This window comes from Typopeltis vanoorti, chromosome 17 (assembly GCF_054136105.1).
Source record: "Typopeltis vanoorti isolate ZY-2024b chromosome 17, IOZ_Tvanoo_1.0, whole genome shotgun sequence".
In the NCBI taxonomy this organism is placed as follows: Eukaryota; Metazoa; Arthropoda; class Arachnida; order Uropygi; family Thelyphonidae; genus Typopeltis; species Typopeltis vanoorti.
Window position 1 is genome coordinate 63,448,693 of NC_143565.1, and position 24,033 is coordinate 63,472,725.

Here is a 24,033-nt window from a genome sequence, read left to right on the forward strand (position 1 = left end):
CTTCTCCAAGTCCACAAAACATGTGTAGACATTCTTGGCATATTCTCAAGATTTCTCAAAGACTTGCCTTAAAGTGAAGATTTGGCCAGTTGTGCTTCTACCAGGACGAAAGCCACATTGTTCTTCCTGGAACTTTGACTCAACTATGCTCCTGCACCGTCTTTCCAAGCACTTAGCATGCACTTTCCCAGGCAGGCTGAGCAGAGAGATGCCACGATAGTTACTGCAATCCTTCTGGTCTCCCTTCTTAAAGACTGGTATTATTATGCCTGTCTGCCATTGCTTTGGTGCTCGCCCAGATATCCAAGCAGCCTGACACACTCGAGTCAGCCAGAGAACACCGTCTCGATTTAAGGCTTTTAACATTTCGGGCCGAATTTCATCATCGCCAGCAGCCTTGCCCGATTTTAGCGATTTATTTTATAAATGGACCTCTTCTGCTGTGAGACTAGTCATTGCCCTGATCTGCACCTCTTGGATGTCCACAACTGCTGGGCCACCCAGGTTAAGAAGGCTCTCAAAGTATTCCCACCATCTGTGAAGGATATCCTTCTCGGTTGTTAAAAGTGCACCATCAGAGGCCTAAATTGTCCTTGCTGTGCACGATTTCCTCCGTCAAAGGCGGCAGATGGTCTGCCAGAATACTTTGTTCGCATTTGCATAGGATAAATCTAATCTTTCTCCAAAGGATTCCCAAGCCGTCTGCTTTGCTGTCTTTACTGCCTTAGCAGCAGCTTTTCGTGCCTCAGCATACCGCAAACACATCTCAGGTGACCTGACTCTAAGCCATGTTAGGTAGGACTCCTTTTTTGCCCGGACAGTTTTTTTACATAACTATACTTATTGAAATTCACTTAGTTTTTAAATCTACCATTGATTCCAAAAAAGTCATTCATGTTTGTATTTACTGCAATGAAGCATAGTAGTTTTTACTCATTTCATTCTGTGTGGGATGTCAAAGGTGCAATCTGCTAGCTGACCATAATTATGGTGGCAAATATATTTTTTATTTAAGTATAAAGAGCTAATAAGCTTCATTTCGGCAATGAAAACATTACTTAAATTAAGGGGATATTAAATCCCACATTGTTTTAAAACCGAATAAGAAACTCAAAGATTGGAATCAGAGAGTTTCTTGCCGAATATAGTAAACTATAAAGTATCGGCGAACACTAGCGTTAGCCAATGCAAGTGATCCTAGTACGTAGTACAATACCAGGGCAGCTCGTTGCAAAGGTGGGGGGAAGTTCAGATCGCTATTCTTAGGTATTTTCCATAATGTAAAAACACATTTCCTTTCGGTTTTAAAACTATGTGGGATTTAATATCCCCTTAATTTAAGTAATATTTTTTATGTTCTTCAAGAACATAAAAAATGGATGTTAGAAGATTCTTTAGTTTGTCCATAATACGACAAATTACAAGGAACTTTCAAAAATGCCGGCAAAGGTTGGTCGATTGGTAGATCTTTGCTACTAATGGCTCAGTTAAGTAGGTTTGAACGCGGTTAGTAGTTGGAACGTGTGGACAGACTTATGTGTTCGTCGAACATGTTGTTTATTATTTTAACAGTATAATAGAACACAGAAACTAAGTAAATAATTAATTTATTGACTTGATGCTGATATTTCGCTGGTATTATAACCAGCATCTTCAGAGCACAAAAACACTGTTTGTCACAATACGCGAGACTAAAACAACATGGTGTACTTAACCAAAATTGTAGCAGCAACACAAAGACTAGAGTCCTGATTTTGGCGCCCTCTATCTGAAGAAGAAAAAAAAAAAAAAAAAAAACGCTATCATATATTACTAGAGTCCTAGAAAAGTGCTAGTTTTTTCTTAATATGACTGTCTCCCAGATCTTCGGCAAGTTAATACAGCCATATTTGTTCAGATTTGGAGTGTGTTTTAGGGCTTCTGTCGCCTCTATGAACAATCTCTCTGATTTATATGGGTTTCTGTGTAGTACTTTTGTGTTTTTCCAGTTGATCCTGTGTGCAGGGGTATCCAGAGCATGGTCTGCTAGGCCCGACTTCCCATAATGATATTTCCGGACGTATCGTTTATGTTCGCTGATGCGGATATTCACAGTTCTTCCTGTTTGACCATAGTAGGCTTGATTGCATGAGCAGGGTACTTGGTAGACTCCTGGATGTGATAAAGGAGGAATGCTGTCCTTGGGTGAGCGGATGAGGGTGGCTAATTTGCTATATGGTCTGAATGTAGTGCGTAGTTTATGTTTATTGAGAATTCTTGAGATCTTTTCGGATGTGCCTTTAATGTAAGGGATGGTGACTGTTTTGTTGTAGTTCTCTGTGGTGGATGGTGGGAGGGGTTTCTTGGGAGTGTTCAGTAGTTTGTTTATTTTTTGTGGATTGTAGCCGTTGGCCAAGAAGGTGTGGCGTAAGTGAGTCAGTTCAGCAGTCAGAGCCTTGTCATTTGAACAGATTGCTCTCGCTCTATGGGTTAGCATTTTTAATATGCCATATTGTTGAGAAGGATGATGGTGTGATTGTTTGTGTAAGTATCTGCCTGTATGTGTGGGTTTTCTGAAAACTGAAAATGATAAGGAACCATCTGGGAGACGTGTGATGAGTGTATCCAGGAAGGGCAGACAGTTGTTGGCTTCCAGTTCCATAGTAAAGTGGATTTTTGGATGTTGGCTATTTAAATGTGCTAAGAATGTTTTCAATGTCTCAGGGCCATGTGGCCAAATAGCAATCACATCATCAACATAGCGTAGCCAAAGTGTTGGTTTGAGAGTGGCTGTATTGATTGCTTGTTTTTCAAGGTGTTCTATGTAAAAGTTGGCTAGGGGGGGAGAAAGGGGGGAGCCCATGGCTGTCCCATGGGCTCCCCCCTTTATTTGTGAGAGTGTTTGTGAGAGTGTAGATTGTTAGTGAGAGTGGCTAGTAGCGAAGCTACTAGCCACTCTCACTAACAATTCTCCCTCCTTTATCAAAAATTCAGCACACCTAAAAAGCATCTTACAACACCTCACCCTAAAAAGCTCAGACTTAATAGTAAGCTTTGACATCACTTCACTATTCACAAATGTACCACTAATAGAAACCCTCAATCTACTGAAGTCACACTTCCCCCCTGATATATTTGAACTATTCAAATTCACAATACATGCAGGATATTTCACATGGAAAGGGAAAATATACAAACAAATTGATGGGACAGCCATGGGCTCCCCCCTTTCTCCCCCCCTAGCCAACTTTTACATAGAACACCTTGAAAAACAAGCAATCAATACAGCCACTCTCAAACCAACACTTTGGCTACGCTATGTTGATGATGTGATTGCTATTTGGCCACATGGCCCTGAGACATTGAAAACATTCTTAGCACATTTAAATAGCCAACATCCAAAAATCCACTTTACTATGGAACTGGAAGCCAACAACTGTCTGCCCTTCCTGGATACACTCATCACACGTCTCCCAGATGGTTCCTTATCATTTTCAGTTTTCAGAAAACCCACACATACAGGCAGATACTTACACAAACAATCACACCATCATCCTTCTCAACAATATGGCATATTAAAAACGCTAACCCATAGAGCGAGAGCAATCTGTTCAAATGACAAGGCTCTGACTGCTGAACTGACTCACTTACGCCACACCTTCTTGGCCAACGGCTACAATCCACAAAAAATAAACAAACTACTGAACACTCCCAAGAAACCCCTCCCACCATCCACCACAGAGAACTACAACAAAACAGTCACCATCCCTTACATTAAAGGCACATCCGAAAAGATCTCAAGAATTCTCAATAAACATAAACTACGCACTACATTCAGACCATATAGCAAATTAGCCACCCTCATCCGCTCACCCAAGGACAGCATTCCTCCTTTATCACATCCAGGAGTCTACCAAGTACCCTGCTCATGCAATCAAGCCTACTACGGTCAAACAGGAAGAACTGTGAATATCCGCATCAGCGAACATAAACGATACGTCCGGAAATATCATTATGGGAAGTCGGGCCTAGAAGACCATGCTCTGGATACCCCTGCACACAGGATCAACTGGAAAAACACAAAAGTACTACACAGAAACCCATATAAATCAGAGAGATTGCTCTTAGAGGCGACAAAAGCCCTAAACACACTCCAAATCTCAACAAATATGGCTGTATTAACTTGCCGAAGATCTGGGAGACAGTCATATTAAGAAAAAACTAGCACTTTTCTAGGACTCTAGTAATATATGATAGCGTTTTTTTTTTTTTTTTTTTTTTTTTTTTTTTTTTTTTTTTCCAGATAGAGGGTGCCAAAATCAGGACTCTAGTCTTTGTGTTGCTGCTACAATTTTGGTTAAGTACACCATGTTGTTTTAGTCTCGCGTATTGTGACAAACAGTGTTTTTGTGCTCTGAAGATGCTGGTTATAATACCAGCGAAATATCAGCATCAAGTCAATAAATTAATTATTTACTTAGTTTCTGTGTTCTATTATACCGTTAAAATAATAAACAACAATTAGTAGTTGGAAGGTGACCAATCGCTCGATGCTGTTGGCACACTCTCCCTCGATGAGTCTTTAGACTCCCTGGAGGTGTCAAATAATAATAATAATAAATGCCTGGAAGTGAGAAGAGTGAAGGGGTATTTGTTTTCGTAGAGTAGATAAGGGCAACCAGCTTTTGTGCACAATTTGAAAGCAATGTGCAGAGATTATATTTCTTTACAGTTCTAGCTATTTTTCTGAGGTATCCCAGATTTAGGAAATAGTAATAGCATTACGTTACCTTTCTATTCTTGAGACACACTTGTGACATTAAATTAAGAATTATAAACATGTTAACACAAGAATATTTTATTTGACAAATATTTCAGTCTGAAACTAACAGACTATCTTCAGTGGCTTGATAGAAACAGTTTTTACAAGGTGGAATACAAACAATTGATCGTTCAAAAGTAAAACGAGCCATGCGATGTTACATTGCTAAGCATTAAAAAGTGGTCAACTTCATCAGGGTGAGGAATAAATTATAGGTATTAATTCACAATTTCATATAACAATCTTAATTTATAAATTCAATTAAAGATAACATTAGACTAATGTAAGAATTAAAGGTCTCAATTAAAAATAAAAAAAATTTTTTTTAGTGTGTTATCCAGATTAAACTTTGCCATATTTTTGACAAGGATATACAATCATTTCGATTCAAGTCAGGGCGTAGAAGTAAGGCCTCAGCACCTTCTTTAAATAGGCGTTCGAATTTATAGTGACATCTGTGTAGAAGGTGAGTCTTGGACCAGAGAATGTTGTGGCTTAGGATGGAGACAAGCCACAATGTTCTCTGGTCAGACTCGCCTTCTACACAGATGTCGCTATATATTCGAATGCTATAAAAATGCTGAGCCAATCCAGACTTATCGGATTTGTTGTGAAGAATGTATGATTGATGTTCTTGTATTCTTTCTTCTATAGTGTGTCCAGTTTGTCCAAAGTATGAGAGATTGCAGTTACAAGGAACTTGATATATACCAGGCAGAGACATAGTTGAGCATTTATCTTTAGAAGAGGGGAAATAGGTGAATATTTTGTTAATAGGGATATAAGTGGCTGTTAAATCATATTTCTTCAGAATTCTTGAAATCGGTTCTGAAATCCCGTAAATATATGGAATTGGAACTTGGCATATTGATTCTTTGTTGTTCTGGATTGGATTGTAGGAAATATTTGGCAAACATTAAAATATTCTTGTGTTAATGTGTTTATAATTCTTAATTACATTACCTTGCAGACAAGCAAGCAGGATTTAGGAAAGATAGAGATAAAGTTCAACAGAATTTGACAATGTGGTCAATAGCAGAGAAAGCTAGGAGAAAAAACAAAAACATATACACTTGCTTTGTTGATTATCAGAAGATATTTGACAGAATCAACCAGAAAGTGACATTAGCAGTGCTAGACTTCTATGGAATTGACAGAAAACTAATAGCTATATTAAAAGATCTTTATAAGAATGCACTGGCAGCAGTTAAAATAGGTGAGATTTGGGGAAATGGTTTAGAATATACAGAGATACTACACAGGGGGACCCAATATCACCAAGCATTTTCATTGCACATTTAGAAACAGCAATGGACAGAATGAAGGAAGATGCAAAAGGAAGATCAGTATATGGGATGAGAATTAACAATCTGAGATTCGCAGATGACATTGTTATTACTGAAGAAGACAGAAGAGAACTACAGAAAACATTGAAAATGTTAAATGAGGACGGGAAGAGATTTGTATTTGTTATGAACATGGAAAAAACAAAGGCAGTGGTATTTGGTGAGAAGAACATGAAACTAAAAATACAAGTGGATGGAAATGATATAGAAAATGTAGAACAATTCACATATTTGGGAAGTAAAATGATATATGACTTGGACTGTAAAAAAGAAATAAAGATCAGGATTGTAAATGGAAGAAGAAATCTGAAGGCCATGGATAACATCTGGAAAAGTAAAGCGATCAGCCTGCAAACGAAATTAAGAGTACTAGAAACATGCATCTTTAGTGGTGTACTGTATGGATCTGAAACATTGGTAATAAATAAGTAATCAATGCAGAATGCAGAAGATTATACAACAGAAACTACAAATATTTGTACACATCTGCAGAATGAGCGAGGATCGGAAGATAAAGACATTCATGTTTGGTATTATGGTTGTGTAAACAGAAGAGGTAGACCATACAGAGAATGGATAGCCAACATAAGGGACTGGTGTGGAATGGGTTTACAGACACTGCAACACTGAGGCATCGGACACCAACGGGCAGTGTGCTCATGGTTCCTGATGATGATGAAGAATAGCATTACTGCAATCTGCATTTATGGAAGGCAGGAGTTACAATTGTTTTGTTAATTTATGAATAAGAATATTATGGAATACAGATATGTAAGTAGTAGACATAACCATGGTCAGTTAATATACAGAATTCATTTATGTTGGAAATTTTAATGACTCAACTAGCCTTGACGTGAATACATGTTAAGGTTGCCATGGATTCCAAGTGCACATTAAAATTGTAATGCCACTGATGTTACAATGAAATATCATGGATGTGAAAACTATATCACTCCTCACATATTGTAGATATAGGGGAGTGATATATTTCATCCATATTGAAGTCAATGTAGTTAATATAAGCAGTGTTCTTTCATTTTCATATGAATTTTCTAGGATCTCCATTCCATATGTCAAAGGTGTGTCTGAGACTCACCAGACTTGTGTTAAATCTTGAATAGAAGGAATTTTAGTAATATAATACCTATTGTTCAGATTTAACAAGTATCAAAAATCCTGCTAAAATACTTGTCTGTTAATAAGAGAAATTGAGTGTAAATGAAATAACGTTAATGTCTTTTCCTTTAAATTTTGAATATTGTATTGAGTGTTTTGTATGAGAAAAATAGAAATTGTATATGTGGTGAATTGTGCATAAGTATACCAAGGTCAAGCTAAAGTTCCAGACAAAATAAGAGGATTAATTCGTGACCTGAGGCTAACACGAACGCAAAGGTCAACATTGCGAAGTGGTTTCCTGTCGAAATGCAATGACAAGCAAGAGTATCGGGTGGACGATGACGTAAGAAAGGGAAGGTCATCGGAGCCGGATATATAGAAGTTTACGACGCCAAAAAAGGGCTTTTTTTTTGCTGTTGTTTCCTGAGAGTCTAAGTTCCAGTATGGTCAGGAGTGGAGTGTCCGAGTGCAGTTATGTGGTCAAGTAGAATTCCGACATGAGATTTAGGACTCTGTACAGAAATGAAGTCAACATAACCCGAGGAGACTATGTGGAAATATGAGGTCGGACAATGGTAGCTGAGCTTCGCAAGGATCATGGGCAATGAATCGTGACCGTATTCCCAGACCTACATACAAGAAGCAAAGGCCAGAGGAATGTAGCAGCAAAAGAAACTCGTCTAGGAAGAAACTGATGTGAAATTATGAGCCACAGGAATTCAAAAGATGCTCGCAAGTAAAAGCCAGAGAGATCCCGACTTCAAGTAAGAACTTTCCATATGTCTAGTAGGAAGAAAATTAGTAAATTTTGTGATGGTGAATGAAAATTAACTGGAATTGTACTTTATGTAGTAATGCAGGACTTTAGGAACTATACCATTAGATGAGATCAATTACTCTGTGCTAGAGAATATAGCCAAGTTATAAAGTGTAATTCTAGAATCTGATGTTAATAGATAATTCCTGAACCTCAGTTTTATGTGATGATAATCTAAAATAAGCTAAGTTTTTAAGGGGTAAGTTTCTGGGCACATGGTCCCTGAAAAGTTCAAGATTAGTTAAGAGACAGGAGTGTATATATTATATCGAGTTGCTTAATAGAACCTATAAGCTAACCTCAGTTGAATTTATTGAATGACAATTGTATATCTCCTTTTCTTAGTAATGACTAAATTCTTTTCTTGTCAAACAAATAACTTGCCTGATCACTAAATTCAATGCACTGCTCATAAACAGAACCTATGCGTATGTATTTGGATATAGTCACGACTGCAAATTGAGAAACATATGTGATTATAGTATAGGAATAAGGTAGAGAATTAAGGATTGTGTGCCATACTGAGTGTTTTAATCTTGGATAAAGAAAGTCCTCTTATCCTGTAAATTTTGGTGGCGCAGCTTAAACAAATAAATTTCCAAAATTTTTAATCAGATTGAGCACTAGTAATCGAACAAAGAAATTGGTTCTAGCCCAAGGCACTGTCCTTGTTATCAGAGTTTCGCACGGTCGAACAATATATTAGTAGTGGCCATAAGTTTGAAGTACTACCAAGAATTAAGATTAGACAAGGGGCAAAACATAACATATAAGTAAATAATAAAATTAGCAGATTTTTCAAAGAAGAAGCCGAACAAGAATTAATTATAAGATTTAATTGATAACATAATATAAAATAACCAATGACTTTACACTTGCATTTACTGCCACATCTTCTTTGATTCAGTTCATGAACTAAATTCATTACTGCATTCTCCAAAGGATAAAATATCCTCTTCTTTCCTGTCCAGGAGTCTCCAGAATTCCTTACTTATGTCTCTCTTATTACGAACAAGCAGGTTAGGATGCTGAACTTTGTCTGGATGAATATGAAGATTATACCCATTTCTATGATTTTGATAAGTAATGCCTTGGCAGTTTATTTTTCACTTGGTTAGAGTATAATAAATTTAGTTTAATCCTTTATCCAAGTGTGAGCAAACAAAGTTTGCGCCTGAAAGTATCTTCAGGACTGGGGTAAGGTGGTACAACACCAGGGAAACTCGTTGCAAAGGTGGAGCAAGCTACCAACACTCCTATCTCAGTATCTCCTATAATGCAAAATTTCTCTAAATCCAGAGTAATTTATTAAAAAAGGGTGGCACACCATTTGGCAACTCCTATAGGTAGAGATGACCTGCTAATTCTTCTGCCTGGTATCTCCACTCGGGCCTGGCTCCCACTGAAGAGACCTCAATAAAGGTCGAAACTAGTCTGGGTAGTGGCCCTTCCCTTAATGCATAACATTATACATATCTGCAAGGAGATGTGTTTTGCATTATAGGAGATACTGAGATAGGAGTGTTGGCAGCTTGCTCCACCTTTGCAACGAGTTGCCCTGGTGTTGTACCACCTTACCCCAGTCCTGAAGATACTTTCAGGTGCAAACTTTGTTTGCTCACACTTGGATAAAGGATTAAACTAAATTTATTATACTCTAACCGAGTGAAAAATAAATTTTCAACATCTTTCTCTAAATCCAGAGTAATTTATTAAAAAAGGGTGGCACACCATTTGGCAACTCCTATAGGTAGAGATGACCTGGTAATGCTTCTGCCTGGTATCTCCACTTGGGCCTGGCTCCCACTGAAGAGACCTAGCCTAGCTCCCACTGATGAGACAAGTCCCAGATCCCAGATTTAGCGGCCCCGAGAGAAAGCTCCATGTTCCAGCTCTGCAGTGAAAGTATCCCAGCCTTGGATTCCAGTTTCCAGACCCCGAGAGAGAGAGCTCCTATTACAGTCCTGCTGCCTTGGTAAGAACCCTTTGTCTTTTTTTTCTTCTTTGGTTCTTTGTGTTCCCCCTGTACCTAAGTTTAACAGGTTTTTCTTATCTGCAAACAGGGAAAGCTTGGCCTTTTCTACAGGTCTGTCTTTTTGTGGACTTGGATCGTACAAGGGTCTACTCTTCCCTTTTTTTTTTTTGTTGAAGTATGTCTTCGGCTCTACCGAGAGTAAGAACCCTCGGGTTCGAAATCGATGCAAGTGTACACAAGAGGACGTTTGCAAAAGCGCTAATTGACTGCGTAGGGGCAGATAATATTTCTGGCTTTACCCCCTATGGGGGTGGCAGATATCAAGTAGTTTGTAAAAATACAACAACAAGGGAGAAACTACTCAAAGGGGTTGAGTGTGAAGGGAAACTTTGCCATCCTTTTGTCGTTGGTAGTATCTCTAAAAAGATGAGAATAGAGCGATTCCCTCTGGAATACCTAGAAGGAGGCAACGACATAATTAATCAAGTCTTTTCGAAATGAGGAACCGTACGAGATGTCCAAGTAGGCAAAGACGCTGACTACCCTGAATGGATGTCGGGGGAAGTCACGTTCTCGTTAACGATGAAAACAGAAGTTCCGAATTTTGTAATGATCGGATCGGCCAGGGTAATGGTGAGTTACCCGGGAGTAAAGAGGCAATGTTTTAAATGTGGAGCCCTGACTCATCTCGGGGCCCAGTGCCCGAAGTTAAAGTGTAAGAACTGCCTAACAGCGGGTCATACACTAGCACAGTGCCAATCGGCATGCCTAAAATGCGGCATTAACGGCCATAAAATAGACACTTGTCCGGACAGAAATCTGGCCGAAAAATTGGGAGGCACTATTACGCCCAACACGGAAACAACAGCCCAAAATGTTATTGGCGCAGAACTGAATGATTTCCCCACCCTGAAGGCTGCGCATGAGGGAACAACAAAGAATCATGCCGCCACCTCCGAAACACTGCCAAGTACACCAGTGGAGAAGCCTGCAACCAGGAGAGATGAAGGGCAGGAGGAACTGGCCACCGATCAAACCGCCACTACAGACGTAGCAACCAAAAATAACCAGCATCACCAACAAAATGGAACTATCACTGCAGTCACAATAGACAAGGACACGGAGGCAGTAGATATGGAAATCAACAATGCAGAAACCACACAAAAGAGGCCAGCCAGCCCTGAAGAAGTAAATATTAAAAAATCGAAACAAGGAAGTCCAGCACAAGTTGGAAATATAAAGTCAACTTCAGAACCCACAAAGTTCCCTCATGCAAAGGCCAATGCACCTATATTGCATCTCTTAAAAGATTTCCCCGAGGAGGAGGCAAGACTACGAAAAGCAATAGAAACATTCGGAGACATTCAACTGATACTCACAGGACAAAACGGGCCAAGAGTCGTCAGTGCAGAATGGAACGACGTGTTTGTCGATAATATAGATGAAATCACTCCTGAAAAGATCATTGGTCTTATCGATGCAGAGGACGACGTGGGACTAGCACTGCACAGAGGCCTCTACATGCTAAACCACGTCCGTGGAGACAAATTAGCAGATCTCATCATTAAAACCCACAACAACAGACAGCAGGAGGATTTAAACCTCGCCTAACAAGTCAGTCGACTCCTAGTATCGATCTGCCAGAGAGGAGGGAAAAAAAAATAAAAATAAAAAATTCTGGTTTGTTTTTTCTTCTTTTTGTCCTCTTTCAGATTAGAATTTTTGTTGTAAAAAAGGTCTATGTCTATTCCACACAGGAGGGGGTATCCTGAGAACCTGGGCTGCGAAGGCTTACACCGAGGCGGTGCAGCTCCTTGTGGGCTGCATCACCCAGGCCAGGCTCTGCCCCCGCTCTTCTCAGTATTAAACTGGTCATTCAGGTTGAAATTTCAGAATTTACCTAGTTTCTTACAAATTGTTATATGTAATTTTTAATGTTATTTACTAGTTCCTCTTTTTCATGTGGTGCTTCTTTCATTTGTTTTTCCCCACTTTCCTCGGGCAGACACCTGAAGAGGTGACTGACCGGGGAAAGCTGAAAAGAACGGATGAAGGGAGATAATGTTGGAGATCTGCTTGGTGCTGACATTTAAGTCAGGCCAAGTAGATCGATTGAGGCCTCTTTTAACTATCTACTACTATCCACTCTATCTTTTCTCCTCCTCTCTCACTATCAAGCTGACTCTCAGCACAACTTTTTTTTAAATCTAAAGAGGCCAGTGATGAAAGGCATGAACTCCCATTCGACCTCAATAAAGGTCGAAACTAGTCTGGGTAGTGGCCCTTCCCTTAATGCATAACATTAGACATATCCGCAAGGAGATGTGTTTTGCATTATAGGAGATACTGAGATAGGAGTGTTGGTAGCTTGCTCCACCTTTGCAACGAGTTTCCCTGGTGTTGTACCACCTTACCCCAGTCCTGAAGATACTTTCAGGCGCAAACTTTGTTTGCTTACACTTGGATAAAGGATTAAACTAAATTTATTATAATGTCTTGGCGGTTACACTATACCTATTAGGTGCCAGATTCACTGGAATAAGACTGAAGTTTTACATAAAAGCCAATTCTTATTAGGAAGATAGTGCAGTTGATTCTTGAACAACATGAGGGTTAAGGATGCCAACCCCCTGCATAGTCGAAAATTTGTGTATGTCTTTTGGCTCCCCAAAAATGTAAGTACTAATAGCCTACTGTTGACCTGAAGCTTTAACAATAACATAAACAATTGATTAACACATTTTTTTATAATATACAAAATATGTGTTAAATGGTCTATTAACACATATTTTGTATGTTACATGTATTATATACTGTATTCTTGCAATAAAGTAAGCTAGAGAAAAGGAAATGAATTAAGAAAATCGTAAGAGAAAATACATTTACAGTAGTGTACTGTATTTATTGATACCGTAAGTATACATCATCTGTCTGTCAGTACCTATATCAATATTGTCTTATATGATACAAAACACTGTAGATATTATATGTATTACTAACACTAGACATCAAAAATGAAATGATAATGTGAAAAATAAATTCATATTTATTTACAGGTATAATGATTCATGCACTGATAATGATGAAGCAGCAATATGATTGCTTTATGATAGCCTAACCTATACACCAATGAATGAATCGTTATAAAAGTTTTATTTTATGCTAATTAATTAAATTAACTAATTAATAAGTCTGTAAAAATCCACATCCATTTTGTAAGTGTTTGTGTGCATAAGTTTTGATAAATTTTAACTTTTTATAATATATTTGTGTATATTTCATGGTAGTAAATGACAAAATAGACTAGTATCTATATATAGTTTATGCATTCATGACATACCTAACTTTTCCTTAATTTTTTCATAAGATAAGGCAGTAAAATGAGTAGAGTGATTGAGGCATTGGATATGAGGAGGGAGTGAGCAAACGAGTATAGGTACGAATGACTTGACAGAGGACAAAGAGCACGTCAGAATGGATATCAGGAGGCTGCTCAGACAGATAAAAGAGAATAGTGTGACAGGAAACGTAGTAAGCGTGTTGCCTAGGTGCGACTGTGGTGAGATGAGGCAGAGAGCAAGGATTATGAATGATATATTGGCTGAAATGTGCGAGGAGAGGGGAGTACAGTTTGTTAATGTGTGGAATGAATTTGAAGGATGAAGTGAACTGTGTGGGAGCGATGGACTGCCTTTGAGTGGTTATGATGTGAGTCGCTTGGAGAGACTGCTGCTAGAAGGTTGAGAAGTGAGTACAGAGAATAAATCAGATCAAGTGGGAAGTGATGTTGGAAGAGCCGGAGAGTACGACAGGAGAGATTGAAGAGGTGGTTATGAATGAGGAAGTGAGTGGCATGATTATGGAAAATGAGAGAATGGGTGTGCAAGATGAACAGCGAAACAGGAGGCTCAGGGTGAACAGGGGTATACAGCATGAGAAAGGTGGATGCTCCAAGAGGATGTGAGAGCCTGTGTCGAAACTAATGGGGTGACCTGGGATCAAGAGGAAACAGTTGGAATTGAAGATGGTTCTAAAATGAATAAGCAGAAAGAGAAATGGCCCCAGTCGAGCATGGAGAGATCACATCGAATGAGTGGTATCAGTGGAACTAGTTGTAGATCCAGGAATGAGCTGTTGTGTTTGTATACAAATGCTAAAAGTGTAAGAAACAAGGCAGACGAAATGGTTGCACTAATTGAGTCTGTTCACCCAAAAATTGTTGGAATAAGTGAGACATGGTTAGATGAGGATGACATCCTGACAGGAATAGAGATGGAAGGGTATGATGTGCTGAATGAGGATAGAAGAGGTAAAAAGGGGGAGTGCTATTGATGATAAAGAGTTATGTCCATACAAAGTAGAGATGCAAGAGGGAAATAGTGCCAGTGGTTTTGAGGCAGTATGGTGTGAGATAGAGGTGAATGGAATGAAATACTTGGTTGGATGTTGTTATAGACCAGGTAATGTGGATGGTAGTGACTATGAAATGTATAATCAAATTAGCCAAGCAAATAAGAAAAGAGTGATCATTATGGGTGATTTTAATTATGGCAGTATAGACTGGAATGTTGGGATAGCAACTGGAAGTAAAGAAAATGAGTTTCTTGGGTTTTTGAGGGATAACTACCTCAGACAGTATGTAACAGAGGGCACGCGAGGATTGAGGGTCTTGGATTTGGTCATCTCATTCGAGGATGTAATTATAAATGAAGTGTCAAATCACCCATCAATTGGTGAGAGTGACCATGAGATGATTACCTGGGTGGTTGCAGCAGTGTGAGGACCTCTGTAAGAAAAGGGTATATGTGCAACTACAAGGGGGGGGGGTTGATTACGAAGAGCTCAGGAGACAGCTTGCAGGTGTAGCATGGAATGAGGAGTTAGCTGGAAAAGAGATCAATGCAGCTTGAGGATTTTCAGAAACTATCTAGTAGATGTAATGTCTAAATTTATTCCAAGGGTGAGAAGGTTAAATAAGGTAGGTGTGAAATGGATGAATAAAGAGATTAAGAATGCAATACAGAGAAAAAGGGCATTATGGAGGCAGTATAAGAGAAGTGGAAATAACCAATTCCATGAGGACTACAAAGACCAGATCACTCATCCAACTTCATAACTTTCTTACTGCTCTTTCAAAATCTCTCTCTCTCTCTTTGCCATCAGACAAGCAGTCATTCTTCTTGAGAGTATTCTTGCTACTCTCACCCTCAGGCACAAATACACCATTGCTCATCAATTCTGCATTCAAGTCACACTTTGCACAAACACACTCTCCTTTCATCCACCTTAAAAATCCATAACTTATTCACATAATCCAATGAATATATGTATCATACCTCACATTTGACAAATTGAAATTTAATTTGTGAATAGACAAAGCAAATGCCATCTTCCTTTTGATGCCCATTAGTATACACTGGTCTAAGTTTAAAGTGCTTTGCAAGAAAACTGAAATAAATAAGGATATACACACACACAGACAAATTCATCAAAACTTATCTGAACCTGCAGAATTCTTGTACGTCTTTCTCCAAAGTGCAAAATGAACGTATTTAAAGAGTAAAGAAGTCACACAGAATCAAGACAGGAATGTAACTCATCTCCAACCCTATTCCTTATATCAGGGTTTCTCAAACTGTGTTCCGCGGAAGGTGAATAGGTGTTCCACGAGAAGTCCTGAAATTTGTCATTTTAGTTTTCTAAGCATTTTTCATGAATAAATATTTTATAGTAAAAATATTCCGAGGAGGATAATATTCATGAATATGTCGAAAAGCTCAGACCCAGAACACCTAATAACATCTGTGTATCGTTAATTTTCACACATCGAAAGCCTTTCAACATTTGGGAGAGGGAATGCTGCTGTTTATGACGGGTCATAAAAATTGCCTGCAAGCCCATTACAACAATTGGTGTCATATCTTCTGTTCTCAAAACTGAAGGAAATGACATCTGTGTTGCAAATGTCAGTGACCAAGCAGCATATTTTTAAACATGGAAGTATTCATGAATTATTGTTAATTTTCACACAGTGAAATCTTTCAACAACGGGAAAGAGAATACCGCCGTTTATGACCGATCATAAAAATTGCCTGCAAGCTGATTACAACAATGGGTGGCGTGTTCTCAAAACTGAACGAAATAACATCTGCATTGCAAACATCAGTGACCAATCAGCAAATTTTTCCCCTGAAATTGAAGATCAAGGTAGTCTGTATCCGGTTCTCAAATCTCAAATCTATTACTACTGAATAATTTCTTCGCAAGTTCGTATTGCAGTGTGTAAGTGCTTGTTCTGAAACCGGAGTGCTGTGATTTTTTTAAAAGTAATAGGAATACAGAGTTAAAATCTGATATGAATAAGAGAAAAGGCACTTTGTTTAATTTTTGTATTGAGAAATCTCTTATGGAAGGTGTTTATGATGGAACAGAAGTGAGTCATCCACCTGAAGCCTACAAAGATCTCCAGGATGTAAAAAAGGAGGGGAAAACTACCAGCACACAGGAGAAAAAGTCTGCATTCACTTGTAAGTACTTATAATAATATTATAAATATATTTCGTGATTAGAATGGGAAATGTAAATGAAAATCAGCACAAATTAATTTAATGATGTTTGCCTGAATAAACTACGACATGCTACAACATTTCATTAGTCCAGTGATTGATAACTAATTTAAATGTAATTTATATTTGTCAACATGCCACACCGTATGAATAAGTGTACTAATACTCTTTATGATTATGCCATAATTAATTATTAATATTTATGTTAATGTATGAACTTTAAAAAAATTTGGAAAGGTATTTACGAGTAAATTTGTTGGGACCGGGCCCTCGGAAAAAAAAATCAGCTAATGCCTTTTTGTTCCCATATATAGGGAGTAGGCGAGGCGACTTTAAAAAAAAAGAATTCTTCTTACTCTTTTAACTAATTTTATAATTAATATCCGATTTATTTCGAACTGTTTAATTTTTGTTACTGAACATTTTATCAAATCATTCTTATTACAATTGCTTTTATATTATTTGACACGGTTTAGTACTTTTCTTACAAGTATTGTTACAATTCATATTTACTTTTGTGTGTTGCAGTCTTTTTTCACTATTTGCATTATTCATTTACTTTTATATTATTTGACATTTCTTATTTATAATCTTATTGTTTTTCATACTAAAGTTACCTTTACAACAAAATTCTATTTAGAAAGTATTTTTAACTTGGGTATAGTTATGTTAAAGATACCAAGCAATTTTAAACCTGGTTTTACTCCATTTTTTCCCAAGTAAGCAAACAGACAAAATGTCAAGTTTGCGCCTGCAATTTATGCAAGACTAGCTGATCCCACAGGTAGTGCAAGACCAAGGCAACTCGTGGTAAAGGTGGAGCAAGCTCTGATCACTAATCTTAATATTTACCCTTAATGCCAAAACACATCTCCAAGAAGGGGATGTATGATGTTTTGTATTAAAGGCAAGAGCTTTTAAGTATTTTACCAAAACAAGTTACCATAAGGTGTTATAACCTTATTAAATAAAAATCTCAGGAGGAGATATAAATGTAGAAAGTATTTTTAACTTGGGTATAGTTATGTTAAAGATACCAAGCAATTTTAAACCTGGTTTTACTCCATTTTTTCCCAAGTAAGCAAACAGACAAAATGTCAAGTTGGCGCCTGCAATTTATGCAAGACTAGCTGATCCCACAAGCAATGGAGAAGTCACATTTACCTATACGAATTGCAGAAAGGTGTCTCAACTTATTATTAAATTACTCTGGATTTAGAGAAAGATGTTCGAAGTTTCTTTTTTTTTTTCCACCTGGTCAGACTATAATAAATTTAGTTTAATCCTTTATCCAAGTGTAAGCAAACAAAGTTTGTGCCTGAGATATCTTCAGGACTGAGGCAACTCGTGGTAAAGGTGAACCAAGCTCTCATCACTCCTTGTCTTAGTATCTCCCATAATGCAAAGCATATCTCCTTGTGGACATGTATAATGCTATGCATTAAGGGAAGGGCCACTACCTAGACCAGTTTCAACCTCTTTCAGCTTCCACCTTAGTATCACCACCTCTGGGTCTGGCTTCCACTGACGAGACCTCAATAAAGGTCGAAACCGGTCTGGGTAGTGGCCCTTCCCTTAATGCATAGCATTATACATGTCTGCAAGGAGATGCGCTTTGCATTATGGGAGATACTAAGACAAGGAGTGATGAGAGCTTGGTCCACCTTTACCATGAGTTTACTCAGTCCTGAAGATACTTCAGGTGCAAACTTTGTTTGCTTACACTTGGATAAAGGATTAAACTAAATTTATTACACCCTATACGACAATTATAGAATAACGAATACCTACTTTAAGCATAAAGATATTCAGATATACTGGCAGGCAAGAAATACAAAAAACATCATAGATTATATAATAGTTAATATGAAATTATCAAATATGATCATAGACACCAGAGTATACAGAGGAGCAGCGATAGAGTCAGACCACTACTTATTGGTATGGAAAATTAAATGGAAACCAAGATGGGAGAGAAGGAAAAAACCAAAAGAAAATATAAACATATAAAAAATAAAATAAAAAATATAAGAACTATATAAGATTAAACTCTTTGATGATGAGAATATCAGAGGCTTGTATCAGAATAGAATCAGGGATTGGTTGAGTAAAATCGAGGAAAGTAAGACAGTGGAAGAAGAATGGTCAAACATCAAATATATATTAGAAAATGCTGCAAGAGAGAGTTTGGGAACAAAAAGAAAATGGATAAGACACAGATGTCTAAGACAATGGGGACGAAGAGATCAAACAGATAGCATATAAACAATGGCTAAATTTAAAGACAGATGAATCATTCATTGAATATAAAAGGAAAAGAGCAATAGCAAAGAAAGCATGTAGAAAAAAAAAATAGAGAAACATATGAAAATTTTATAGCAAAATTAGAATGGGACTGTAATTAAAAAGACCTAAAACATATAGAATCCTCAAACAAATGAATAACAATTTAAAAGAAAGAACAAAAATTGATATAATTGAACCAGAAACCTGGCATTAGTATTTCCAGAAGTTATGGCATGATAACTCTTTGATACAAGAATTCCCCTTGAAATACAACATCAGTAATATAGATGAATTTACGTATGAAGAACTGCAAAACATCCTAAACAAAGCAGAACAGGCAAGTCACGAGGAGAAGATAATATAAACACATAACTTATTAAATTTGCAGGTAAAAAATTTAATACCAGATTTCTAAAACTTATAAGCCAAATATACAAAGAGGGAAAATCCCCAAAAAGCTGGGGTAGAGCTCTAGTGATCCCAATTTACAAAAAAGGACAAAAAACTGCAATAACTATTGTGGCATCAGACCTCAATACAGGTTATAAAATCTATGCGAAGCTGTTAACAAACAAATTAATATCCTAAATAGAATCAAAGTGGAGAAGAACAGAACAGATTCAGTAAGGGAAGATTATATATAGACTCGGCTTTTATTTTAAAAATAATTATAGAAAAACATAGAGAATACTATATTGAAACATATACAGCTTTTGAGAAATAAACTATGGGAAACTCTAAAGGAATATCACATTCCAAACCAACTATACAATGCTCTATTGAACATATACCACAATAATGAAATAGCAATAAAGCAAAATGATACCATATCTACTTGGAAACCAATAAATAGAGGAGTCCGTCAAGGTTGTCCTTTATCACCTATATTATTTAACATATATATATATATATATATATATATATATGTGTGTGTGTGTGTGTGTGTGTGTGTGTGTGTGTGTGGACAATATTATCAAAAAAATGGAGAGAAGTAAATACGTGGATTCCACATTAATCGACATACAAAAATAGACATGTTACTCTTTGCTGATAATCAGATCATCTTTGGAAAGAATGAAGACAAACTGCAGAAATCAATTTATAATTTAAATAATATTATACAACAATATGGCCTGGAAATATCAACAGAGAAACTAAAGTAATGGCTTTTCAAGGAGATAACTCTGTCAGAAGTAAAATAGTAATAAACAATAAAATAATTGAGCAAGTCAATAATTTCAAATACCTAGGCTGTAAACTATCTTACATAAATGAAACAGATATTGATTTTAAGATGACAAACTTTATAAAAATTACTGGAGTAATTAAATTAGCAGAACCTTTAAACCTAATTACATACAGAAACACACAAGACTTAGAGTCTACAAAACAATATCCAAACCTACACTATTATATGAAAGTGAGATATGGGTCTTTGGAGAAAGATATACAGATAATTCAGGCAGCAGAAATGAAATTCCTTAGAAAAACAGAAAAAAAAAAAAAAACTAAAAGTAACCCTATTAGATAAAAAAAAGAAATAGTAAAATAATTAAAAATCTTAAAATTAATTCCATAACAGATTCGGTGATTAAATATAGGAAAAACTGGCTAGACCATATAGCAAGAATGCAGAGAGAAAGATTACCAAAAAAGATCTTAACATATAAGCCGAGAGGAACAAGAAATAGGGGACAGCCAAGAAGATGGACTGAGTCCAGAACAGGCCACTTGGCCCAGAACCTGGATAATAAGAAGAAGATGGAGAACAACAATAAAACAAAGTATCCAAGAAGTATAATGCTGTATGCAGATGATCACATTATTTAAAAGATAGTGAAAATGACCTTAAAAATCAGTTTATGAATTAAATAAAATAAGCCAACCATACAATCTAAAGATTTCATAGAAGAAAACAAAAATCATGGTAATCATGACATCCAAAATTATCATAGAAGATAAAATAATAGAGCAGATAACATGGTTTAATTCATAGTGAGGACTTTATGGAGACACAAACACTTGGTAGAATAATTACTTCACTTATTATTAAGAAAGTAACATTCGATGTTTCGACCTCTGTATTGAGGTCATCATCAGGAAAACTTACATATGTACAGAATACTAACTAATGTATCTATGTTAACGACAATACACTACACAAAAGTAAGATGAATCTAAATTCATCTTATAATAGTGTAGTGTATTGTCGTTAATTTTAATATTCTTATAATATAATAGTCTTAGATTATAATAGTCTTAGACGTCAACTTCGGGAAGTTTCATGGAGGGAGGAATTGGAAGGCCGGGATATCACCAGTGCGTGGGAAATTGTGAAAGAATATTTGTTATCAGCAATGGTAAGTTGTATACCACGAGTGAAGAAGAGGGCGCAATTTGGAGTAAAGTGGATGACAAACAATATTAAACAGGAATTGCATGCGAAAAAGAGGCTATGGAAGAGATATAAGGAGACAGGTGAAGAGATGCATGAGGAATATAAGACACAGGCCAGAAGAGTGACTCGTGTGGTAAGGAAAGCGAAACTGGAATATGAGAGGAGATTGGCCCTAAGATCCAAAGAAAATCCTAGGGAATTTTTTAGCTATGTGGCCAGTAGGAGGAGAAATGACTGTGGAAGAATGATATTGTGGGATAAAAATGGGAATAGAGTGACTGATGCAGAGGACATAGTGGAATTGTTCAATGAACACTTTATTGGAGTATTTCATCCTAGAGGAGTCAGTTTTAATGCTAGAGGGATAGGACTGGTACGAGGTCTGGAGGTACAGGAAGAGAGTGTGTTTCAGATACTGAGTACTCTGGATGTCAGTAAAGCTGTTGGACTGGATGGTATTTCGCCACGAGTTTTGAGAGAATGTGCTAGGGAATTGACAATACCTTTAACGTGGCTTTTCAATGAAAGTCTGGCTTTGGCAAAGGTGCCCAGGGAATGGAAGGAAGGTAAGATAGTGCCATTGCATAAGGGTGGTAACAGACTGGAAGTGTCTAATTATAGGCCAGTCTGTGTGTCATCAGTAGTTGTTAAGATCTTGGAGAAAGTAGTGAGGGACCGTGTACAGCATTGGGCAGATGAGGGTAATGTTATCTGTGAGAATCAACATGGATTTGTGAAAGGACGCTCTTGTTTTAGCAATATGCTAGCCTTTTATAATAAAGTTACAAGAGCATTAGATGAGGGAAAGGCATATACTGCAATTTTCTTAGACTTGGCGAAGGCATTTGACAGGGTGCCACATGATAAGCTGATATTTAAGTTGCAGCACATGGGTCTGGATGTCAGATTGGTCAACTGGATTCAGGATTGGCTGTCTGATAGGTATCAGAGAGTTGTGTATGGTGGAGCAGTTTCCAGGAGGCAGAGGGTTACAAGTGGGGTCCCACAGGGCTCAGTACTAGGACCTATATTGTTTAACCTTTATATCAATGACATAGCCAGTGGATTGCAGGGGGATATTCAGTTGTTTGCGGATGATGCGAAGCTTGGAAGGATTATTAGTAATAGTGCAGATGTGGTAGCCCTGCAAGAGGATTTAAATAAGCTAGATAGATGGGCAAATGAATGGGGGTGTCAGTTTAATGCAGCAAAATGTAAGGTCTTGAGGTTTGGGAAACATCGATGGGATGCTGCATACTCTATGGGAGGAGTTATACTGGAGGAAGTAGGGGAGACAAGAGATCTGGGGTTGATGATTGATAGAAACCTGAAGTTTAGGGGACATATTGCAAAGGTGGTGAAGGTAACACAGAGGATTGCTGCTATTATGAGAAGGACACTGACCTGCAGAGATAAGAGGGTTATCATTCCATTGTATAAGTCTCTGATCAGACCACACTTGGACTATTGTTCTCAGATTTGGTCTCCAGGATTTGAAGGGGATAAATTAACTGTGGAAAGGATACAAAGACGGATGACAAAGATGGTTTCAGGACTGTACAAGGATAGTTATGAGGATCAGCTGAGAGAATGTGGACTGCAGAGTTTGGTGGATAGAAGAAGGAGAGGTGATATGATTGAGACTTTTAAACTGTTGAGAGGTGGTTACAGGGTTGACACTGGGGAGTTCTTTCGCTTGGTTGATCAGCGGGAAGGAGTGATGACAAGAGGCCATCCCTGGAAGTTACGAAAGGAAACTGTGAGCAAGAGGGTAAGGAGTGGTTTCTTTGTGTGGAGGGTGGTTGAGCCGTGGAATGCATTGCCTGATGGAGTGGTGGGAGCGAGAACGGTCAGTGGGTTTAAGGAGTGGTATGATAAACTTTGTGTTTCTCAGGGGGGGACTTCCCCTCGATGAGTCTTGACAGACTTTATGTCTTAGAAAGGACCTCCCTCGATGAGTCTTTTGACTCCTTGGAGGCCTGAATAATAATAATAATAATAATAATAATAAATGTTTGTTAATCATTTGCCCTAGCCTGACCTCTGGTGGAAAAAACAGAATTACATTAAACAATTTCTCAAGTCCTCTCATATTAAGATTTTCTTCTGTTTGGGGTTGCTCTGGATGCTACATGGATTGAATATGGATACTCCATATTCTTGGAGTAATTAATCCATCATTCTTGTTCAGATTTGGATGATGTTTCAGCATTTTGCAGGAGTCTTCGAATTTTCTTTCAAACCAAGTTTTGGTGAGGTTGAGAGACTTGGTGCCTTTCCAGTCAATTTTGTAACATGATTGTAGTGCATGGTCTGACAGGCTTGTTTTAACCTAGTGCAGTTGTTTTTTCCCACCAGAGGTCAGGATATGGTTAATGATTAACAAACATATTCATCTTACTTTTGTGTAGTGAACTGTCATGTAGCTTGTATCCTGTACATATGTTTTCCTGATGATGGTTGAAGTGTCGAACGATAAGTACACCCTCTGTCCAAAAAGAAACCAAACTTTTGACAGAAAATAAAACAGGCAAATTATAATTATTCAAATTATTTATTTCAATCAATATACTCTCCCTCCGCTTCGATACAGCATTTGGCATAACTGTTGAGGGTTGTGATTACTGCCGCCACTAGAATGTTTTCAATGGTGTTGTATCGCTTTCCTTTCATCGGCAGAAAGAAGTCACAGGGTGCTAGATCAGGTGAATACGGTGAGTGATCG

At 37.6% G+C, this 24,033-nt stretch overlaps 1 protein-coding gene across 2 annotated transcripts in view; it reads right to left on the reverse strand.

The window, feature by feature from the left end:
* Ctns (lysosomal cystine transporter cystinosin) overlaps window positions 1-24,033 on the reverse strand; it is a 291,830-nt gene that overhangs the window by 73,909 nt on the left and 193,888 nt on the right. The gene's annotated exons all lie outside the window — the stretch shown is intronic.